This window comes from Herpailurus yagouaroundi, unplaced genomic scaffold (assembly GCF_014898765.1).
Source record: "Herpailurus yagouaroundi ecotype Mexico unplaced genomic scaffold, PumYag 29, whole genome shotgun sequence".
Taxonomy (NCBI): Eukaryota; Metazoa; Chordata; class Mammalia; order Carnivora; family Felidae; genus Herpailurus; species Herpailurus yagouaroundi.
In genome coordinates this window covers 104,950,091-104,972,464 of record NW_024412377.1, presented here as the reverse complement: position 1 = coordinate 104,972,464, position 22,374 = coordinate 104,950,091, and positions in this window count along the sequence as shown.

The following is a 22,374-nucleotide window of genomic DNA, read 5'->3' as shown; positions in this document are numbered from 1 at the left end:
TGTTATTTTTTGCCCTCTCCAGCTTACGGGAAAGTGTATTACGGTAATGAGTAAGGTCATAGTTATGAAGGGATGCCAGGGATGCCAGCGTATCCCTCCCCCAAATGGAAGGAAGAGAGAGCGGGTATGGAATTAAGTTGTTGGCGATGCATGGGAATAAGCCCCCCGCACTAGAGCGACGGCTCGCACACTTTCTGCATTACAGTGTTACGGATCAGCACACTCCTGGTTTTATCCTGGCTCCGAAAAGAAACTCATGCCTTCAAGGCCATTCCTGTGGGACTGCAGGACCCAGGACATTACGCTACATGAGCCCTTTCGTTTTCTCTTAATGCTATTACTGAGAGAAATTCTACTTCCAGTAAATAATATCAAGGGCAATCTGCAGGAGGAAAAGTCATGCAAGCTCATCTTCATGGCATGTGAGGGGGGAGGAGGGAGGCTTGCTGCCAATCACTGTCGCACGTCAGCTCTATTTGCCTGCTATTTGCATGCTCACGTTTTTTACCAAAAAAGCCAAGAAAAATGTACAGGGTGATTTATTTGTTTCTGTGTTTGTTTTTAAAGCAAAGGCAGCAGAATTTGTACATTTCTATCAATGTGTTCTCGAAGGTAGTGATATTAGGGGGCACCTGGTGGCTCCGTTTGTTGAGCAACCAACTCTCGATTTCAGCTCGGGTCATGATCCGAGGGTTGTGGGATCGAGTCCCACATTGGCTCCGTACTGAGCATTTAAGATTCTCTCTCCCTCTGCCCCTGCCCCTCTCCCCATTTGCTCTCTAACTCTAATTTTTTTTTTTTAAAGTCATATTAGGAAGTTGGGCTCTCAGTCCTGAAATCTTGACACTGCTTACACATTTGTGACTTATTACTTGGAATTGCTTTCAGGACAGGATATCATAATTCATCACACACTCTGGGGCACCTTGAGAGTGACAGTGGGTACTATTAATAATTTAGTTGGGATAACCAGCAAAAACCCAGTCTTGGGCAACTCGGATGGATGGTCACTTTGCTCTAAAGCCACATCAGGAAATCAATTTTAGTCATTGTTTGACCAAAAATGTTCTTACTCAGCTGATCATTTCTTTTCTTGCAACACTTGACTCATGATGATCTTTGGTTACCTACAGAAGTAAGCCTTTCCCCAAAAGATAAGGACTTCCCTTCTGTGATGATAGTCAAAAGAATGTGCTTTGGGTTTTAATGAAATTCTAAAAGTATTCTGATTAACAACAGTATCTTTGTGATATTTCCACTCCAAAAGGGAGAAGCTCTCTGGATGCATGTAATTGATGCTGCCGGTCTATGCCCATAGTTGGAGTAAAAAGGCTTTAGAAACTGAGTGGATATGTTTGCAAAGGAGTGCAAGAGGAGAGGGCTAGTAGGAGCCCGCAATTACAATTAGTCTCTTTCCCTGTGTTCCTTGTCACACACAGTCTGCCAATTGGTGACCCCAGCAAATCCCCATTATCGTCTCTCAATCTCTGATTTTTATCACTTCCTTGAAATGTTCTTTCTATACTTGTACATTAAATCTCCACATAGTGTTAGGCTCTGTACCAAAGGGAGGCAGGTGTTCTTGGTAGAAGAACATTTGCAATAATAAACTCAGATTGTCACACGGCCAGATATTGTATTCTGATATTTGTGACCCTGCTTTTAGAAAGAAAAGAATTCAGTGGGACACTTGAGTGCCTCAGATGGTTAAGTGTCCGACTTCGGTTCAGGTTATGGTATCACGGCTCATGAGTTCGAGCCCTGCATCGGGCTCTGGGCTGACGGCTCAGAGCCTGGAGCCTGCTTGGGATTCTGTGCCTCCTTCTCTCTCTGCCCCTCCCCTGCTCATGTGATCTGTCTCTCAAAAATAAATAAACGTTGGGGCGCCTGGGTGGCGCAGTCGGTTAAGCGTCCGACTTCAGCCAGGTCACGATCTCGCGCTCCGGGAGTTCGAGCCCCGCGTCGGGCTCTGGGCTGATGGCTCAGAGCCTGGAGCCTGTTTCCGATTCTGTGTCTCCCTCTCTCTCTGCCCCTCCCCCGTTCATGCTCTGTCTCTCTCTGTCCCAAAAATAAATAAACATTAAAAAAAAAATTAAAAAAAAAATAAATAAACGTTAAAAATTTTTTAAAAAGAAAAGAAATTAAAATTATTGAAAATTATTGCATTAAATAGCATTTTCATTAGTATTTTTGTAACAATTAACTGCCATTCATTTATACTTATTAAAATAATCTGGTTGTCTCATCACTGTAGGATTTTTTGTTTTTAGTTCCCTGGGAGCCTAGAACAAAGGCAGTTCCAGAAAAATGATTTACAAGTGACCTAGGAATCCCCAGTAAACTTAACTCACTTCCCCATCCCCCTCATTGCTAACCAACTGAGCTGCTGTGACCTGAAGCTCTTTGCCATTTTTGTCTGAAGGATAAAATTTATAGGGTGACAGATTCCACATCAGACTAGGGGAAAGCCCTTAAACAATGACTGATATTCACGTGTACACAAACCTACATATAGAAACAAAGCTTAGACAGCACTTAGGATGAGCTGGACACTCTTGTAAGTGCTTTTAAAATATTTAATTCTCAAAATAATTGTAGGATATAGGTAATATTATTACCCCCATTTTACAGATAAACTAAGGCATAGAGGTTAATAAACTAGTCCAGGGTCACATAGTTGGTGTCAGGCAGTATATTTCCAAAACCCATATTCTTACCCATCACAATGGAATAGGCTATAATTTAGTCTATTTCCCCTCATCATTAGAGCCTGACACAAGGGCTTGAATGCAAGCCATTTCTTTGGGAGAAGATCCCAGGTAACGGAAAAGAGAGAAGGGCTTGGAGGAGTGAGGTAGGAAAGGCAGAGGAGCCAATATAAGAGAGCATTATCCAGAGACCTCTGATAATCGTGTGGCAAGCCTCCCAGAATCATCCACCTGAAGAAGGGCAGGCAGCAACAATGACCTAGAGCCCACCGCCCCTCCCCCCCCCCACACACCTGGATTGAAGGTTACCCTCAAAGCTTTAGTGCCACTCTACTTCTTGGCTGTGCTAGCACAGTAAGCGGCCTAAGAGAAGGTCATGAACGGAAGTGGAAATATGTGGGGCACCCAGTAGAGGTGAGACAACATCAGCTCAAAGTGAGTCTGGTCTGGGCTAGGGTTGAATTCACAGGTGGGCCAGGGTGACATGATAGGGCTCCAGTAATATGTACTACAGATTGTTTCTAGAAGCATCCCAGGGTGAAGTGGGGGATGTTAGTAGGAAATGTTGTGGAGAACATCTGAGCATGTAGGCTAGATAATCCCTTTGCATATGAAATGCTAAATTCTCTAAGTCAAAGTTCACACTTTGGCAACAAATGTGTTAACACAATTATCAAGAAGTAATGAGAAGTGATAATTCAATGAAATATTGTCAATGGCGTCCAACTTCTTTTCACCCAAGTCCGACACTATTTAGAGATGACCCCAAGATAGTAATAGTTCCAATGGACAAATAGATCCTTTTGAAATATGTGTTAATGTATTCTGGCTTTAGTCAGCTGTGGGGAAAACTGCTTGAAGATTCTCCATCAGAGGCCATATGACTAAGAAAACAAGTTTTCCAATCTTCTAGTGATAATCTGTAGGTCAGTAATACACATGTGTACAGAGGAATGTGCATACTATGTTCCCTTGCTAAGTGAAAGCTATCAGGTAGCAGTGGGGTTTTTTGAAAACTTGAAACTGACCTCCTGCTCTCAATAAAGTGCTATCCTTCCTATAGATTTTGCTGAGTTCCCAAGTTTAGTCCCAGAAGGACACTTGGTGAACACTCAGTTTCATCCACTGACTCACCGCTGTGGTCAGGGTTGAAGTAATTCTGACTCTGCTGCCTCCAGGCCCCTGGCCATTTCTAAGCTAGAAGGTTTCATCTGGTCAATTCAGGATGCTTTCTGAGGAATCATGTGTTTGGATTGTGTGGATCCAGGGTCAGCTCAGGTCACATCAAAGTGTGGTCCAGCCCAGCCTAGGCAGCTGGTCAGGATTTGGCACTGGTGGTTAAAGTGTGGAGCAGAGGTCAGTTCTGTTGGTTTGACCCTTCAGGGGACCTGATAGCTTGGTTCGATCCCATGGCCACAGAGTGTAACCTCATTTCAAGCTGTCGCCTCCCACATGCCTCCTTCCTGGCTGGTACAGGGAACAAAAGAGAGACTGTGGGTGGGTCTGTGCACATTCATCATTTCTACTGGGGAAAACCTCAAAACCTCCAGTCACTTTCCCAAAGGCCCAAATTATCAGGAAACATGTGAAGGCAAATCAATGCCTAGAGAGAGTATGATAGTAAAAAAAAAAAAAAAAAAAAAAAAAAAAAAGGCAGCACCATTTTCTTTCCACTGGTTTCATAAGTTGAAATCATCAATAAATCACTTTCCCTTTGTTTTATTTTTGATTACTGTGAATTCTTCTGTTTAGTGATTGGATGATTATGTTGTCTCCCTGCTCCTAACGGTCACACACCCTTCCTTCTCTGGAAATGGGAAAGAGGGATGTAATTATACTTCAATGGGGGACATGCATATAGAATACAGAATTATATTCTCTAGTGGCAGCAAATTGTGTTGAGGGACCCACTCTGATATTCAGGGGTCTTGCTTTCTGTGGCAAGGATAATTCTATGTTGCCACATGAGTCCGTCAGATGAGAGGGATTGGGAGGATTCTTGCCACTGCAAAGGGCAGAAACACAGTTGAGATTAGTTTAAGCAAAAATGGACATGTCTCTCTCACATTGCGGAGAGATTCAAAGGGTCAGGTAGACTTTGTGCCCGAATGTATCCAAGAATTCAAACAAAGTCGACAAGATTCTTTTTCTTCATCTCTCGCTTCTGAGTGGCTTTCTTTTCAGATAAACCCTCACTTCACGATGACAAGATGGCTGTTGGAAGTTCCAGGCTGAAGATGTCTCAAAATGTGCTTATAGTGCCAGAGAAAGAGAGATGTGGAGCCTTTTCTGAGAGCTCTGGGAAGTCTCAGGGAGTACTCTTACTGGGCTGGTATGTTAGCCAGCAGCATAGGCTGGTTATGCTGTGGTAACGGTTGATCTCAAATTTGAGACTCAACACCCAAGTTCCTGCTCATGTCCAATGTGTGTCATTGATCCCCAGGTACCCAGAATGTTGGACATTCCCCCATTTTGCAGCTGCACCATCTGGAACTTAACATTTCCTTCACTGCTGCAGCAGAAGAAAGAGAAAACTAGAGAATTAGTCGTAAGTTTTTCACTGCTTCAGCCTAGAAGTGACCAATAACACTTCCTCTCCTTTTTGGTTAAAACTACCCTCATGGCCCTGCCTAACCACATGGTGACTGGGAATATGAGGGATAATTTAGAATGTTTGATGACTCTCACCATTCCTACCATGCCTGGCTTGGCCCAGGACTGTGGCCAGAGCATGACATACTCCCAGTGCTAGGCCTGGGCCATATGCCATCCCAGGGGCTGGTGGAGGAAGCTCAACATGGACGTTTTCAGAGATCCAGCAGACCCAGGCCAAGGTCAAGTGTTGACACTCTGCCTGGAGCAGATCCGAGCCATTAGAAAGCTTAGCTTCAGTCACGTTTCTCCAAAGCGAAATTTCCATCCAAGGTGGAGTTTAGTGAACTAGTCCCAGGGTAACGACCGAGGACACAGAGCTTGTGTCAGCTGAAAGGGAAACGATATTGGGATTCCTGATAGTAGATTCAGACCGCATGCTGGGGAAGGCTGCCAAGGGAGGTTGCTCGCAAACACTCGCCAGTGGACAGGAAGAGGCGGTTCAGCGGGCGAGGCTGTACCTGATCAGGCCTGCTTTTGGCAACGGTCCTGTGCATCCTCTACCTTGTGGGAAAAAAAACGAGTGTTTGATAGGCAGAATAATAGCCCCCAAAGGTGTCCACAACCTAATCCCCAGGAACTGTGACTATGTTGGTTGTGTGGCGAAGAGGAATGAAGGTTGCAGATGGAACTGTGTTTGCTGATCATCTGACTTTGAGATGAGAAGATTCTCCTGGACTGTGCAGCTGGGCCCAGCGCAATCACAGGAGGCCTTGTAAGTGGAAAAGGGAGGCCAAAGAGAGAGAACCAGAAAGATGGCAGTGTGAGAAGACCTGCCTCTCTTTGAAGATGGCAGGGACCATGCGTCACACAATGAATGTGGATAACCTCTAGAAGCTTGAAAAAGCAAGGAGACAGATTCTTCTCCAGCACCTCCAGAAGGCAGGTTACTCTTCCCAACATTGATTTTAGTCCAGTGAGACCTCTGTGGAACTTCTAATGTCCAAAACTATAACACAGATAATCAATTTGTGTGGTTTTTAGCCATTCAGTTCGTCTCAGTAGTTATGGGAAACTACCACATTATGGCCTGAGCTTTTATTGGCTTCCATCCAGAAAGTGCATAGAATAGAGGGGTCTTGATATGACTGGACCCTCAGGACCAGGGCAGATTGGTGGAAACCTCCCAGGCTGCCCTTGGGAGATGAAAGGGACCACACGCTGGACCAGGAGGGCAGATGCTACGATTCCTGTGATTGGGAAGAAGACCAAAACCAAGGTAGGTACCAGAGAACAAGGTTCTTCTTGGCCCACTGGGTCCTTCCTGGGGTTAAAGCAGTCTAGAGTTTGGCCATTATTTGACTGCCATTGATACCTGAAATATTGCCATTAAACTAGAACCTACTAAAATCAAACCAAAACACAAACCACTGGATATTGTCCCACCAAGGTGAGGTCATGAAGAATTTTAAGAACTCAGATTTGACAAGCCAAGAAGTAAGGGCCAAACCCACAGATCTAGTAGTAAATGAGCCCAAGTTGACAGTCACTGATAACAGCCTGCCTTTAGAAAAGTGACTTTGTTCATAATCCTCACATAAGTTGACCCTCATGGTGTGTTCTATATCATGGTCATATAGAAGGAGACAATTATGAAAACAAGATTGGTTTATGGTCAGCTGGTGCACTTGTACACATGCTCATGAACACCCATGTATACGCACATAGAGATAGAGACAACTAAAACTTTTAGTCTCCCCAATTACTTTGTCTGCTGAGAAGAATGAAGACTCACAGGAAAGACTTAACTCCTTCAAATCAAATGGATTTCCCCCTCCCACCTTTGGGAATTGCCCCTGTGCACGGGTAGACCACAAACAGGGCCAGAAGAATGAGGCTTCAACAGTTGGTAATGGGAGTCAGGACTCACCGTTGCTCTGATGGGAATAACAAGTGAGTGCTCTGATCATTTGAGAGAGGCTCAGTAACCTTCGTGCTATGAACTAATGGTCCCAGTCTGGTTCTTAGGCAAGCACATGTTCACATGAAGCTTGAACTTGAGTGCTTGTCTATCTTTTAGTTATCAACATCTAAGTCTTCCAAAGCAAACCATTCTGACATGTGGATTGCATTAGCACCCTCATTTGCAATTACCCTTATGCAGCAAAGGGAGGGAATCAATGTATTTACAGAGGCCAAAGCATTTTCAATGCCCCTTCCAGGAACAGCTCTGCTTCAGGATGGTTAAGGCTGAGAACTGCCAAGATGGTTGGCCACCCCTGCCAAGTACCCACTGTACCTGGTTTGTGGGCATGAGAAGGCTTCATGACGCCAGGACTTTCATTACCAGATTTTGCCAAGTAGATGTTTGCCCACCGAATGCATGCATTACAGGAAACTCATGTCTATTGAGCATCTCTTTTCCAGGTGCACATCTATAATCTTTAAAAAAAATTTTTTTTATGTTTATTTATTTTTGAGAGAGAGAGACAGACAGACAGAACACGAGTGGGGGAAGGGCAGAGAGAGAGGGAGACACAGAATCCGAAGCAGGCTCCAGGCTCTGAGCTGTCAGCACAGAGCCCGATGCGGTGCTCGAACTCACAAACTGTGAGATCATGACCTGAGCTGGAGTCGGACGCTCAACCACCTGAGCCACCCAGGCGCCCCTATAATCTAATTTTATCACCACAGCAACACTCTGAAGCTGATGCTGTTCTTCTCCAGTTAGAACTTGGGAATGCAGTCTAATAAGGTTAAGTTGCCCAAGTGTGAGTCCTACAGTGAGCAAGAAGCAGAGCCCATCCACATCCCCTTGGGTTATCCTTGCTATGTACTGCAGTGTCCTTTAAGGTAAACCATCTAATCTTGCTAATCTTTAACATGGCCCTTTGTAAAATAACAATGATACCCACAACACATCACAGGATTGTTATGAGGATCGAATGGAAAAAATAAATGCCAAATTTCTAATTACTTATAAAGTGCTCTGAGCTCCCAGAAGCAGGGATATACCAGTTAAAACTCTGCATTATTATTTTCAAAACTGTAACTACCAGAAGTCTACACCTTTCATACAATTAGGTTCATCTTCAGATACTCCATTAACTTTGGAAATGAGTTCTAGAGTAGTATCAGGTTAGCTACATTTATTGAGAGCCTCCCCTGCATTATTTCTAATCGCCACAGCTCACTCTTTCAAGCAGGTATTACTGTCCACAATTAGAGCCCGAGAAACTAAGACCCAGAGGTTAAGTAACTTGCTCAAGTGATGGAAGCAGGGTGGCAATCCAGGGATGTCTGATCCAAATTCTGTGTTCTGTGCCTCGAATTTTTTAGGAAAGAAATACCACGATGTTATTAATTTATAAACCCACTAATTTACGTGGAACAAATAGGTAGCCTGTGGGTCTGTCCTAAAGAGTGCGCACCAATTCCTAATTCCTGCTAAATTTGCTACCAACCCTTCATCCCTCCTCTCTCCCTTTTTACACTTAGATACACAGATGAATGTTCTGTCTAAGATAAAACAGTCCGATCCTGCCCAAACCGACATGACCACGATATGAGGTGGTCTGAGCTTGTGTACCTACTGACCCTAGCCCTGGGTGGCACTGGCAACGGGCTGTGTGTGCTCCCCGAGGTCAGCTTGGTGTGTGGGGCAAAGGGCAAGTTTCATGGTAGACAGGCAGGCTCATCCAGCCATGCACATAAATGCTCCCACTCCCCTTCACCTTTCTGGACTTCCTATTTAGCTTTTATTTTAGTTTTTTAAACAAACGTCCCCAGTAGAGAACGATTCCAGCTAGACCACAGGATGGAAATGCAACGTCAGTGGGGGCTGGAATATCTTCAGGTGGAGATAATCCCCACTGAGCCACCTCGGTCCGTAATCCCAGAGCTGTTTGTTTTAGATGGGAGAGCACAGCATAGTGGAAAGAAGATTGGTGGGCCATAGTCTGTGCTTGGATGCGTAGTCCAATAGTCATTTTAACGTTGTTGAGACAAATGCCTCAGCCTCTCTGGACTTCAGTTTTATCATCTCTAACAGGGGAACAACCCATACAGTCATTGTGAGGATTAGCTGACCCATGTGAAAGCCAAAACAGTGGCTGACACATAGAAACACTTAATACCCTGGTTGGGTGGAGGAGAAGTTGAGTAAATTCTTACCTAAACTGGAGAAGGCCTGGGGTGTCCCATACACTGAGACTCATATGGATGGACCAGAAACGTCATATCCCCATAGAGTAGTCCTGGTATGGAGGTGCCTGGGTGGCTCAGTCGGTTAAGCGTCTGAGCCTTGATTTCGGCTCAGGTCATAATCTTACAGTTCATGAGTTTGAGCCTCGTGTTGGGCTCTGAGCTGATAGTACGGAGCCTGCTCGGGATTCTCTCTCTCTCCCCGACTCTCCCTGCCCCCATTTGCACATGCTCTCCCTCTCAAAATAAATAAACATTAAAAAACTTTTTTTTTTTTTTTTTAAAGAATGGTCCTGGTATGACCCAGAAATGGCTTCCTTGATTGTCTCCCAAGATGTGACCAGACTGGGCATGACTCAGACTTGAGGTTCCCCAAGGAATGGTACCCACTGCCCTAAATATGATCTCTGTTTAATAGTGTTTTCTCAAACTGTGGTGTGGGGGCCACTTGAGTCAGGATCACCCTGAGTGCCTTTCAAAATGCACATGGTCGGGCTCCATCTAGATCTCTACAGGACCGACCCCTCTTAGGTGGGGGTGAGGTGGGAATTTGCATCCTTGGTCCTCTCTTGGCCCAGAGCCTGAAAGAATTAACCAAGTTTTGGCTGAGCAAGAGGAGGCAATGAGACTCCAGGGAGGTGCTATAGCTGAACATTCCTCCGAGAGCCTTCTCCACCTCCCAGCTCAAAGAACCCCTTCTACTGAATTCCCAAGGGTAGAGGATACAGTCCATGTTCTGTAAGTACGCCCTCCCACCAAAGAAAATCCTGGAAGAGGCATTATGACAGAGAGAAGGGTTTTTCAGGCTTTTCCTTAATACCCAGGCTTCTCCCTGGGTTATTCTAATAATTACAATTGTTTAAGAAGCTCTGTTAGGAGCTGGAGTAACGAAGAAGTATAAAATGCAATCCATATCTGGAATGCTTACAGACAGGTGATTAATTGGCAAGACTAGTAGCCCTTAATGAAATAATTTAGGGGAGCATAGTTATGACAAAATTGTGACTGGTTAAAAATGGTTCCGGTACAAGGTATCATGCAGTCCCTGTTTTGTATGGCTCATTCCCTGCACAGCAGGAACTTTGCTTCTTTATACTTTTAGCAAGGGAAGCGAGTGTGGCTAAGTCAAGATGAAGTCCTTAGGGGATCAGGGGTATGTTTTGGGGAAGGATGCATTGTTAAAAGTCATGAGCTTTGCACTAGAGGACTCTGTGCCTTTTGGAGAATGAAGGGCTATGGAAGGAAGAGGAAAGGGCACAGGGATGTCTCCTGCTCACACAGATGCATACACTCAGGGCTCTTCTAGAACAAGGGTAAACGTTGTTTGTTTGTTTGTTTTGTTTTTCATTTTTGAAAGAGAGAGTGGATGAGTGAGGGAGGAGAAGAGAGAGACAGAGGGACAGAGGATCTGAAGCAGGCTCTGTGCTGACAGCAGAGAACCCAATGCAGTGCTTAAACTCATGAAACGTGAGATTATGACCTGAGTTGAAGTCGGATGCTTAATTGACTGAGCCACCCAGGTGCCCCAAGGGTAAAGGTTCTGACAAGAGGCATTCTCCCTTTCCTTCCTAACTCCAGAAGGGTTGAACTGACTCTGGGCACTGTGATGAGGAGAAAACACACCCAATACTTCTGTTTAATCTCAAATCCACGTCTAGACTCCTATTTAATTTTGAAAAATTATCTCCACCTCTCTGAGGTTCATTTTTTTTTTCATCTCCACAACGCAGAAGGTAATTTTTTACCTTGCAAGTTGGTTGTACCATACAATTTCTATGAAAGTGCTCTATAAACGCTAATGTTCCATACATGCTTTTTTTTTTTAATGCGTAACTCCTCTTCCACATCACATAATAAAAATTTGAGGAGTAGCTTTTATTATTTCTCGCAGCTGCTAACACTGTGTCATACCCATAGCAAATCCTCAGAATAGGTTTCCAGCCAACACTGATAATTCTCTCCTTTCCACAAGCCAAAGAAACATTTCTGCTCTGTTACATCCTAGGCCAGGAGCTGGGTGTTTTAGGAGTATTTTACAGAGGAGTAAACATTTCAGAAGACCTGACATTATTAAAATCCATCCTTAATTGTTGACTTTTTTCAGTCACCAGGAGCCTTGGAAAAAAACGGGTGAGTCAGAATGGTCAGGGAAACGCAAAGGAGTGTGAGTCACGGGGTCACGGGGGCGGGGGGACACTTGCCTGCTAGGGGCACTTTCACGAGGCCAGCCCAATGGTTTCTGCACTAGCTCTTCTGACTATGGGTCCTCATTCATTTCGCCAAACCGTCAAGCATCCCAGAGCAACGCATCTCCAGCTGGCTCTGGAGAGCCCCACCCCCCACCACTCACACTCTTCCATGCATGGGGCTTAGGCCAGAAGGGGGTCGGGGCCTATGACAAACTGATCTGGTTCTCGTGCCCTCAGAATGTCCCTCCCAGAGGGTGCAGCACAGTCCTCCCTGCCTCCTGACTGATGGGTCCAAGCGGCTCCTGCCTCAGATGCGGAACATCCTCGAGAAAAAGCTTGCAGGGAGGTTTCCGCCAGCCAGGCAGGGACTGGCTGTCTGACTAGCGGTAGAGCTCCTGGCAACAGTGGAGGCTGGTGAGTCACCAGAGAGGTTTCCAACCTATTCTTATACCCTGAGAATAGCAGTGGTAACTCATTTGCATCAGCACACCTCTATTTTGGGCAGGTCCTTTTGGAGTTGGGGTTTCCTGTAGTGCGCGTTAAGTACGCGGTCTCCTTTGAGGTCCCCTCTGCTCAGATTTGGCATCCTGGGCCTGCCGAGTCGCCTTGGCAACACTAGCTACTCATAATGGCAAAAAGGGGTGGGACTCCCCAGACAAGGTTTACTTCAGCACTTTCTTTTTCCAGTTGCTCAGATTCTCATCAACCGAGATAATATAATTAAATGCTGGCTGCCTGGCTTCATGCCTAGGGCGTGAAAAGAGGCCACATTATTGATAGTTCCATTTCCTTTCCCCTTTCTGGAGGTCACGAGGGTGGCAAACTCCAAAGGCACGTGTGGTTCTGTTTTCCCATCTATTCATGGAGGCGGGCTCTTACAAAATGGTGGACCCCGCTTTGGTTGGTGAAGCTTTTGCTCTTCAAGGTGTGGTCTGTGGAACAGCAGCGTCGGTGAGATATGCAGAATCATCAGCCTACTCCACACCCACTGAATCTGAAGCTGCATTTATTTATTTATTTATTTATGACAAGAGGTAGAGAGAGAGAGAGAAAGAGAGAGAGAGAGAGAGAGAGAGAGAGAGAGAGAGAGAGAGAGAGAGAGAGAATCCCAAGCAGGCTCCATGCTTAGCATGAAACCTGACACAGGGCTCAGTCCCATGACCCTGGGAGCACGCCCAGAGCCTAAATCAAGAGTTGGATGCTCAACCGACGGAGCCACCCAGGCCCTCCTCCCCCCCCCTCCTGTGAATCTGCATTTTAACAATATCTCAGCTGATGTGTGTGAATGTTAACATTGGGGAAGCACTAAGCTAAACCACTGCTCACAGAGGCTTGGGTGAGCCTGACCGCACAGCTCCCAGAGGAAAAACCCAGGGTAGAGGAGTAGACATTATAATGAATAGACTGGCCAAGACTGTCCCACCAGTGTCCCACAGCACAGGAAAGAAAGCCCTCCTCCAGGCAACCCGCCGGTGTTCGTTAGGGCCCTCAATGACTTCCCAAACAGAACCTGCCGAGCACCCCAGACACCTGGCAGGTTCTGTGCAGCAAGAGGAGGCAGGTCCCTCAGCAGGCAGAGCCTGGACTAAGTTGTCAGATGCTTGAAGCCATGTCGTCGCTTTCATGACACATCGACAGAAGCCACCCAGCTGTCTGAAGCAGAATCAACTCAGTTCAGAGACTCTGAATGGGCACGAGAAAAGACAGAGGGGAGCATGGGTGGGAAGAAGTCAAGAGAAAAAGGGTCAGCGTGTTGGTAGGCGACATTGCCTCTCTGTTGAGAAAACTGAGGATTTCATTTCCTTTTACATTTCAACTTTTCTTTCATTTGCAGGATGCTTCTCCCATCTTCTCAATGGTCTTCCTAATTATCATTCAGCTCATAAGACACTCGCTCACCCATGCACAGAAACTCTGGGGCACCGTGTGGGGGAGGGCACAGACCCTGCTGCTGATGTCATCAAGCTCTCTCCAGGCGACACTATGGAGAAGGACTTGCCATTGTTCGCGTGTGCTACAATTTCCCAATTTCTTCTAACTGCCTACTTCACAGGAAGCCCCAGAATAGATCCTGTGCCTAGAGAAGCCCTCACAGCCCTTGGGAGACAAGGGCAAAAACACTAAGAAGCAGAGCAAGGTCATCGTATTAAGACTGGGTTTGTGCATCATTCTTCCTGCTAACCTACCTGTACCATGAACAGCCACCGAGGCTGGGGGGACTGTGGTGCTCAACGAAAGGAGGGCCTCCCACCACTGGCACACGTCAGGGACTGCAGCTCAAGCTCACAGAGCACACAGCTTTGAGGAGGGTAGACCAGCATGCCCTGGTTCATCCTCAGGACATCCAGGAAAGGACAAAGTGGGGAAATGCCGTTTTACAGGTGATTAATCTTCAGTAAGATTTACTGAATAACTTCCTCCTCTATCATTATTATCAACAACAATTGTCATCGATATCACAGACAACACATGTTTTTGGAGGGCTGACTGTGCAGACATAATTTGCATCTTCCAGGAATTTATATTATGGAGATCTGAATGAAAATCTTTCCTTTATTACGAGACCAGATTGGGCAAAATCCCCAAGGAAACAAATTATGGTCTTTAAAGGGTAGCAGAATCTATTCTCTGCAAACACAGTTGTTGACTGGGCCTTTTTTTTTTTTTTTTTTTTTTAATAAAATTAAAACTCCATCTACTTTCACAAAGACTAAATCTCTCCTTTGAGTCTAACTGGCCCAACTGGAGTGACCTATTCTCTCCTGGAACAATCCAACTGCCGCCAGGGGGAGAGAGTCACAGAAAGTCCCTCCCTTTTCCTTCCTTCCTTCCTTCCTTGCTTCCTTCCTTCCTTCCCTCCCTCCCTCCCTCCCTCCCTCCCTTTCTCCCTCCTTCTTCCTTCCTTCCTTCCTTCCTTCCTTCCTTCCTTCCTTCCCACTTCTTTACCTCCCTCTCTCCCTCCTCCTTCCTTCTTTCTTTCCTTCCTTACTTCCTTTGATAAACTTTCTTTTTTAGGGTGGTTTTAGACTTAGAGAACAACTGACCAGAAAAATGAGAGTTCCAATATGCTCCTTTTTTCCTCCTCTCCCCGCACAGTTTCTCCTATTATCAACATCTTACATTAGGGCGGTACACTTGTTATAACTGATGAACCAATGTTGATACGCTATTACCTGAAGTCCATCATTTACATTAGGGTGCACTGTTTGTGTTGTACAGTTCTACAGGTTTTGACAATTGTACAATGTCATGCCTTTGTCATTATGTCCTGAATAGTTTCACTACCCTAAAAGTCCCCATGCTCCACGTATTTATCCATTGTCCCCAATTCCTGGTGACCACTGGTCTTTTTACCACCTCTGTGGTTTTGCCTTTTCCAGACTGTCACAGATGGAATTATACGGTAAACGGCCCTTTCAGACTGGCTTCTTACACTTGGTGACATGCACTTGAGGTTCCCCCTTGTCTTTTTGCAGCTTGATAGCTCTTTACTTTTTATTGCCGAATACTATTCCATTGTAGCAATACGCCAAAGCTTGTTTATTCATTCATTTGCCATCATTTATTGTTTACTTCTCTGTTCTTAAATTAGTCTCAAGAGTATTTTTTACTTCTACTTCATGTCTTTAATGGACCACTGTGAATTTCTTGTCCCTTCCTATTAGCTTATGTGACTACTATTCCTACATGAATATGACAGGGCTCAGAGGGTTTCTGGTTGGTGGTTTTAGTCCGGTGGTATATCAACTCTTTCTTGGCAAATGGTACTTGAATGTGTACTGAATGCCAGGGGAATATGTTTTTAAGATGGAATGCCCATAATTACACAGTGAATTGGCTACTTTGGCTGAGAGCGAGTTCCTGGATCTTCCAAGTAGTGAAACTTCCACAACTAGAGTTTGAAATTAAATATCTTCTGGAATGGAGTGGAAGCCTTGTTGTCATCCATGAAATGGAAATAGGAGATGTTATAGCAACTAAAGAGAATATTGCCCAGTAGGAGCTAATGGCGTTGGCCACATTTGGTTAGCACCAAGAAACTTTGAACAGGATCAGAGATGTCATGTAATATACTAATCTGGAGGCAAATACACGGTTTAATTTAACCTTAAAAATGCTCCAATCAAGAAATTCTATGAATATTATTTTTTTCTGTAACCATCTTTCCCCCATCCACATGGCTGTCTTGTGGTAATGGGCTTCTATTGAGCCCATTGTAAACTATTTCCCAGGCGACAGGTGGACTGGTCCAAGAGAGATATGGGACTCAAGCTGGGTCAATCAGATACAAAGAAAAGATTCAGTCTGAGTGTGGCTAGACTTGGAACAATTAAACTTTCATGCCATATTTTATGCCCTGGACACGAAGTTCCCTTTAGAATGAGAAAAATGAAACAGATGTATATGGGGGAGAAACTGTCTTCTTATCTTTTCTGGCTCCTGTTTCCAAGAATTTTCTTGCAGTGATCATTATGGTTATCTCCTCAACATTTATTCTTCCTTTTTTGGTAACCACTCAGTTTTTACTTTGATATCCACAGCTACTGCAAGCATCCCTTGGAAACTGTTTAAGTCCACAGTTAAATGACTGTGGCCTAAGTTTATCAGAATCCTATTCTCTGAGTAAAGGTGCTGGTTCAGAGATGGACAGGAACACCAAGTGGATACAGGAATGACATAGAGAAAGGTAATTGCTGAGGGATTCAAGGAGAGAGGCTTCCTTACTTTTTTTGGAGCAGCTGCTGGAAGAAATCCCCACCAAAGAAGAGGGTGATATATTGGACCCAGTTTATGTGTCATCCTAGATCCATGCACCAGCCTTGCTTATAGGTCATCAAGACCCCAGCAATAGCCTGCTGTCACTGAGACTATGGGCGCAGTCACTGTTGCAGCCATTGCCAACACTAGATATGGAGAGGCCACATAGAAGGGCTACCTGACACAGAGAGACTGCTGAGCCTCTGCCCTGGCCCCACTTTGTCCTGTTTCCCAGGAGCTGATGGGTCAATTCTTCTCTCTTCCCACACCCACGCAGCTAGTCCTGAGATACAGTAGCTCGTGCAACCCCTCTGAAGCCTCCCCATTGTACTTGGTCTCACCCCTTTCCCGCTTAATTGCCCCTCTTCCTTCTCTTGCATCCCAAGATCTCATTCCGATTACTAATAAAATGTTGACCCAGCAGTTTTCCTGGGAACCCAGGCTAAGCCCAGGAGGATGTAAGCTCATAGACTGCTGGTAGCTCTCTCGTGGCCATATGAACCAGTGCAAGGATGAAGCCAGTAACATGAGCAGCAGGCAGAGAGCTGAAAGAAATTTGATAACATCACTGGCCAGCCTGGGAGCCCTTCTCTCCTACTTTGGACTTCCAGTTAACCTGAGTCAGGAAGAAGTCCATTATGTCTAGTTTTCTGTAATTGGCAGATGAATCCATGGGAACTGATAACCCTCTCTAGTTTCACCTGTACTTGCAGATTCTGGGAGGGCCCCCCTTCCAATCATAGCCTTATAATAATTTCTTCTTTTGATCTTTAGTTAACTGGAGTTGATTTCTAGTGCCTGCCATCAATTGAACCTTAACTGATATGCCTGCCTCCTTTTTGCTACTGATGAAACCTTCTAGAGCTCCTTGCTGGAATTCTGATCTTTTGCACCATTAAAAAAATTCGGTACCAGTTAAAATGTATAGAGTGCCTCTATAGCCATGTGTAAAATGCAGATTATTTCCGTTTTAATTAAAAACAAACATATATAATGTTTCTTAACAATTTTGGAAGCTCTTCCAAATAAAAACCAAACAATGCCCCCAAGTAAGAATAGTTTAGGAATTAATCTCTGCCAAGCCAGCTTTCCCCCAGATGATAGATTTGTTAGTTAATCATTCTGAAGCCAGGATTAGAACACAGTCAACAGTTTAATAAACCATTCATTTCCTACAGTGTTGAGTAGTTTCATGGGCTTTTACTCTTATACCATAAACAGGACTATAAATTGTATTAGTAATTGTTTTTGAAAAGGATGTCAAGACTTCCGTTCTAAAATGGCGAATGAAGCATGCACGTTTAACCACTCCCCTGCTTCTTAAGTTCTTATGGAAAAGACCAAATACATATTTCAGAATTTTTTTTTTTAAAACAAACTTTTAATCTGAAAAAGTGCAAAGTGCTATTAACAGGAAAGCAATTAGGAGGAATTTGGCAAAAGAGCATAAATAGGAGCAGATAGATGGAAAAACTAACCAGCCCAGGTCTTACCCAGTGCAAGGAAAAGTCCAATTGTCCCTGTGCAAGAGTCTAGCAGAATCTCAAAACATCCTGGAACAGCAGGAGCTAGGGGCAAGCCTGGGCAGTGGAATATCCGTGCCTGTAATGCAAGGTCTTTGCCAAAGCAGGTTCCCAATGGGGGTCACCCTGGCCCTTAGAGAAGGAGATAGGGGCCCAGCTAACTTCAGGTCACCGCAACAAACACAGGAAAAATAAAAATAATAGAACAGGAAAATAAAGAAAAGAACCACGGGGGTTTGCAGAGATACCAAGAGCCTGACTTTCTCCAACTGCATACACTTCTGAAGCCATTGTTAGACTTGTTAGAAAACACTTTTTCCAATCATTTGCCAGGGCCTGCTGAGCAATTTTGTTCAATCAGGAAACAGTCTGAGCTTTGCTGATTATATGAAAAAGGCAAAACCATCCTAGACCGGAAGGTCTCTGGAACAGGAAGGGCCCTTTTGCCATCCAAAGGTTAAGGTCCGTGGGCCTAGGGAAATGATTGAATTTTATTGATTTTCAATTGATGCAACATTGACAATGGCATCAAGTGGTGAAATTACACCCCTCAGCTCAGAGAATCTTGTGTCTCATTCCAGACTCATTGTTGAAGTTGACAAGTAAATGGGTTTCTGGTAAACATTTATTTCATTTTCAATCTGGACATTAAATTGATGTGGCGCAATCATGTGAGGGTAATTGTAGGAGTTTGAAGGACCTTAAGTCTTGCAAAAGCCTAAATGTTTTAGAAAGCAGGCTGTTTCTTTTACTTTTGAATTGGCAGTAGATTGCTCAAGAGGAAAATGCATACCAAAGAATTGGATTCAATTCAATTCAAGAAATATGGATGTAGGTTTTCTGTGAGGCAAAGTACAGAGCTTAAGGTCGAACTGATGGCATTTTCCTTCTCATTATCTCTCCATAGTCTCATTTAAATACCTTTTCATTAATTCGGTAAATTCCACAAGAGAGTTCTCTGCTCCCAGGGGGCTAGCCTTTCCGCACTTCAGTTGCAAACAGCTCTTCACGACAGATGATTAAGTTTTATTTCCCCCTTGCTGAAGGATAGAGGGAAGGAGGGAAGTAGTCATTCCTCTAAGATCTCTCAGCATCCCACATGGTCTTCCTTCTTCAAATTCATGAACTGCCCTTTCCCCATTCATTTCTCATCAAGAATGTTCTACAGCGAAACTCTAAAATGTACCTTACAAAGAAGGGTGAGCCTTAAACCTCTGAGGCTCAGTGTCTTTTTCTGTAGAATGGGATTAATAATTCATGCCCAGGGGGATTATGTGAATAATTAATAAGATAATTAATAGGAACACACGTTTTAAAGCCACAGCACCATAGGGGATGTAGGGGCAGAGTGAAATAGTGATGGAGAGAGCTCAGGCCAGGAACCCGACAGCCCATGGCACTGTGTGACGCCCGGTGAATTAATTAACCTCTACGATGCTCAGCTTACCTATCTGTACATGGGGTTCTGAGTGCCCGCTTCAGAGAGTTTTTGTGAGAATCGATGAGTTACTGGCCGTCAAGTTCTTAATGAATAGAGGCTAATATAAAAATAAAGGACACTGTTATTATCACTTCAGCATTATCTCATCATTTACAAGAGATTTTCCTAGGTCTCTGTGAAGTGATAACTTTTAATATATATCGGATGGCTTACTTGGGGGTGTGTGTGGATGTGCAAGAACACAGATCCAGACACAGAATGAAGTCTGCGCATTCAGTTGGGGTCTACATTTTACATGGAAGTAAGGGGAGAGTTCTTGAGTGGATTTCACATTATTAAGGAAAAGGCATTTCAACCGGAGGATGAGAGTGATTAAATAAGTATACAGTTCAACTCTGGACTAGGGAGAGGGGCATGTCATTTACAGCCTTATTTTAAGACTTTTTCCATCCTGAACTCCTACTGGCCCCAGGTCCTTAGCCTGTATCTTGAAAATATTGTTGTCTACCATCACCTCCTAAACTGGTTCAAGAGACACCATTGTCATCCTAGAGGAACTGGGAAAAGTTCTTACCCTTCCAAAGAGGGGTCTGCATTTGTGGGATGTGGGGCCCAAGGACAGTCCGAGGAGGGGTTTTGCACACGACGGACAGGTGGTAGGATAGGAAGAGCCGCCAGATGCTCAGGGCCAGATTAAGACTGTTGGAGGCCCTAAGCACAGATGAGATTTTGATACCCATCACACTGATATAAAATATTCATGCTAATCATCACATAAATAATTCAGACTAAACATTATATAAAACCATAAACTAGGGGCGCCTGGGTGGCGCAGTCGGTTAGGCGTCCGACTTCAGCCAGGTCACGATCTCGCGGTCCGTGAGTTCGAGCCCCGCGTCAGGCTCTGGGCTGATGGCTCAGAGCCTGGAGCCTGTTTCGGATTCTGTGTCTCCCTCTCTCTCTGCCCCTCCCCCATTCGTGCTCTGTCTCTCTCTGTCCCAAAAATAAATAAACGTTGAAAAAAAAAAATAAAAAAAAAAAAACAAAAAAACCCATAAACTAGAAACACAGTGTCCACGTGAAGGCTGAAACAGAAATAAATTCATTCTACATTTCCTGATTTCAAAATTCTAGGTAAGTTTACCCAAACTGAGTAACACAGTCTCTCTCTCTCTCTCTCTCTGCTCTCTCTCTCTGGCCAGGCTGTTTCCCTGAGCACATCCCGAGTCTCCCTGTTGGGCATCCGAACCCTGCCATCTCCACATCCTTTAGCCATGATAACCAGCCAGTTTATCTCCCCAACTGAGGATGCTCCTTGGGAACTGTTGGTGGCTGTGCCGCCAGAGCCATCCGATCTCCTTCCAGCTGTCTGTACCCTTCATGGGGCTCCACTTCACAGATGAAGGCAACTAACACCTCCCTCTTCAGTGTCCTGTCTGGAACGTGTTCTGTGTTGGGAAAAGCAACAACAGAGTGGGTTCCTGGGAATCGCCTTCCTGCCTCTTTGGGAACTAAGCTGGAGGCCCCTTTCCACTGCGTGAGATTCAGCCCCTGCGCTCCAGGTTCTCCAACAGGGATGGCAGGCGGAACCGTATGGTGGCAGAGAGCAGGGGCCTTGGAGGCACCAACACCTGGGCTTGCATCCAGCTCCAGGCACACGCCGGCCGGGGGAAGCCTGCCTCGCTTTGCTGCCCGTTTCCCCACCCCCGTGCGAATGAATACGAGAAGAGTATTTGTAAAGATTTATACGATCTGAAGAGAAACCAGAGTATAGGAGAAGAGTATTTGTAAAGAGCAACTGCAGTGATATCGGTGGGCACCACCCCTGGCCCACACAAAACACTCAGTAAATGGTAGCATTTACTGCATAACAAGGCCAGGTCCTGTGATTTTCAGACAGTGTCCATTCAACCTCTGCACCTTCCCCTGTGATTTTCATGCACCTCGTGGTGGATCCCCCGGAGAAGCCAAGACTGGAGAACGACTTTCACTGGCAGAAATAGTCCCCATTTGGGGGGGGTGGGAGAGGGGGACGGGGTGGCTCCGTCAGTCAAGCGTCTGACTTCGGTTCAGGTCGTGATCTCACAGCTTGTGAGTTTGAGCCCCACTGACAGCTCAGAGCCTGGAAACTGCCTCAGATTCTGTCTCCCTCGCTCTCTGCCCCTCTCCTACTCGTGCTCACTCTTGCGCTCTCTCAAAAATAAATAAAAACATTAAAAAATTTAAAAAAAAGAAATAGTGCCCAACGCTTCATTTCACCCACCCTTTCTTTATCCAATTTGTCACCAAGTCAGGGCTAGATCCGAAGACACGCCTCGTCTCTAGATGAGGAGGAAATACAGCCTTGCTCTTCTCCAACCTCTTAGAGGCCACCTAAGCTTTCCAAGGCCTGGAGGTTGAAGAAAGGCGACAGACCTCCAGACTTTCAGGTAGGATTTTCAAACTAAATCCATTTTATAGAAAGAATTGCCTGATGGGTGAGAAAGGCTAATTAGACTGAGAGTGGAAATGGTGCCTCTGGCAGTTTTGGGCCTGTGACCTTTGTTAAACAGGTCCCTAAACAAACACGCACACAAACAAACAAGGTACAAACTCAGGTAATACCCATCAGCATTTAGATTTTTCCTCAATTGTAAAGTGTCAATTTCACAGCTAAGCAGCTGTTTTAAAAATATGTATAAATTGGGGCGCCTGGGTGGCTTAGTCGGTTGAGCATTTGACTTCAGCTCAGGTCATGATTTCACAGTTCGTGGGTTCGAGCCCCCATTGGGCTCTGTGCTGACAGCTCAGAGCCTGGAGCCTGCTTCAGATTCTGTGTCTTCCTCTCTCTCTGCCCCTCCCCTGCTCATGCTCTCTTTCTCTCTTCCAAAAATAAATAAAAACATTAAAAAAAATTTTTTTTAATATGCATAAATGAAATCTAGAGCATTTTGCATCCCACCTAGGGACTAGACTGGTTC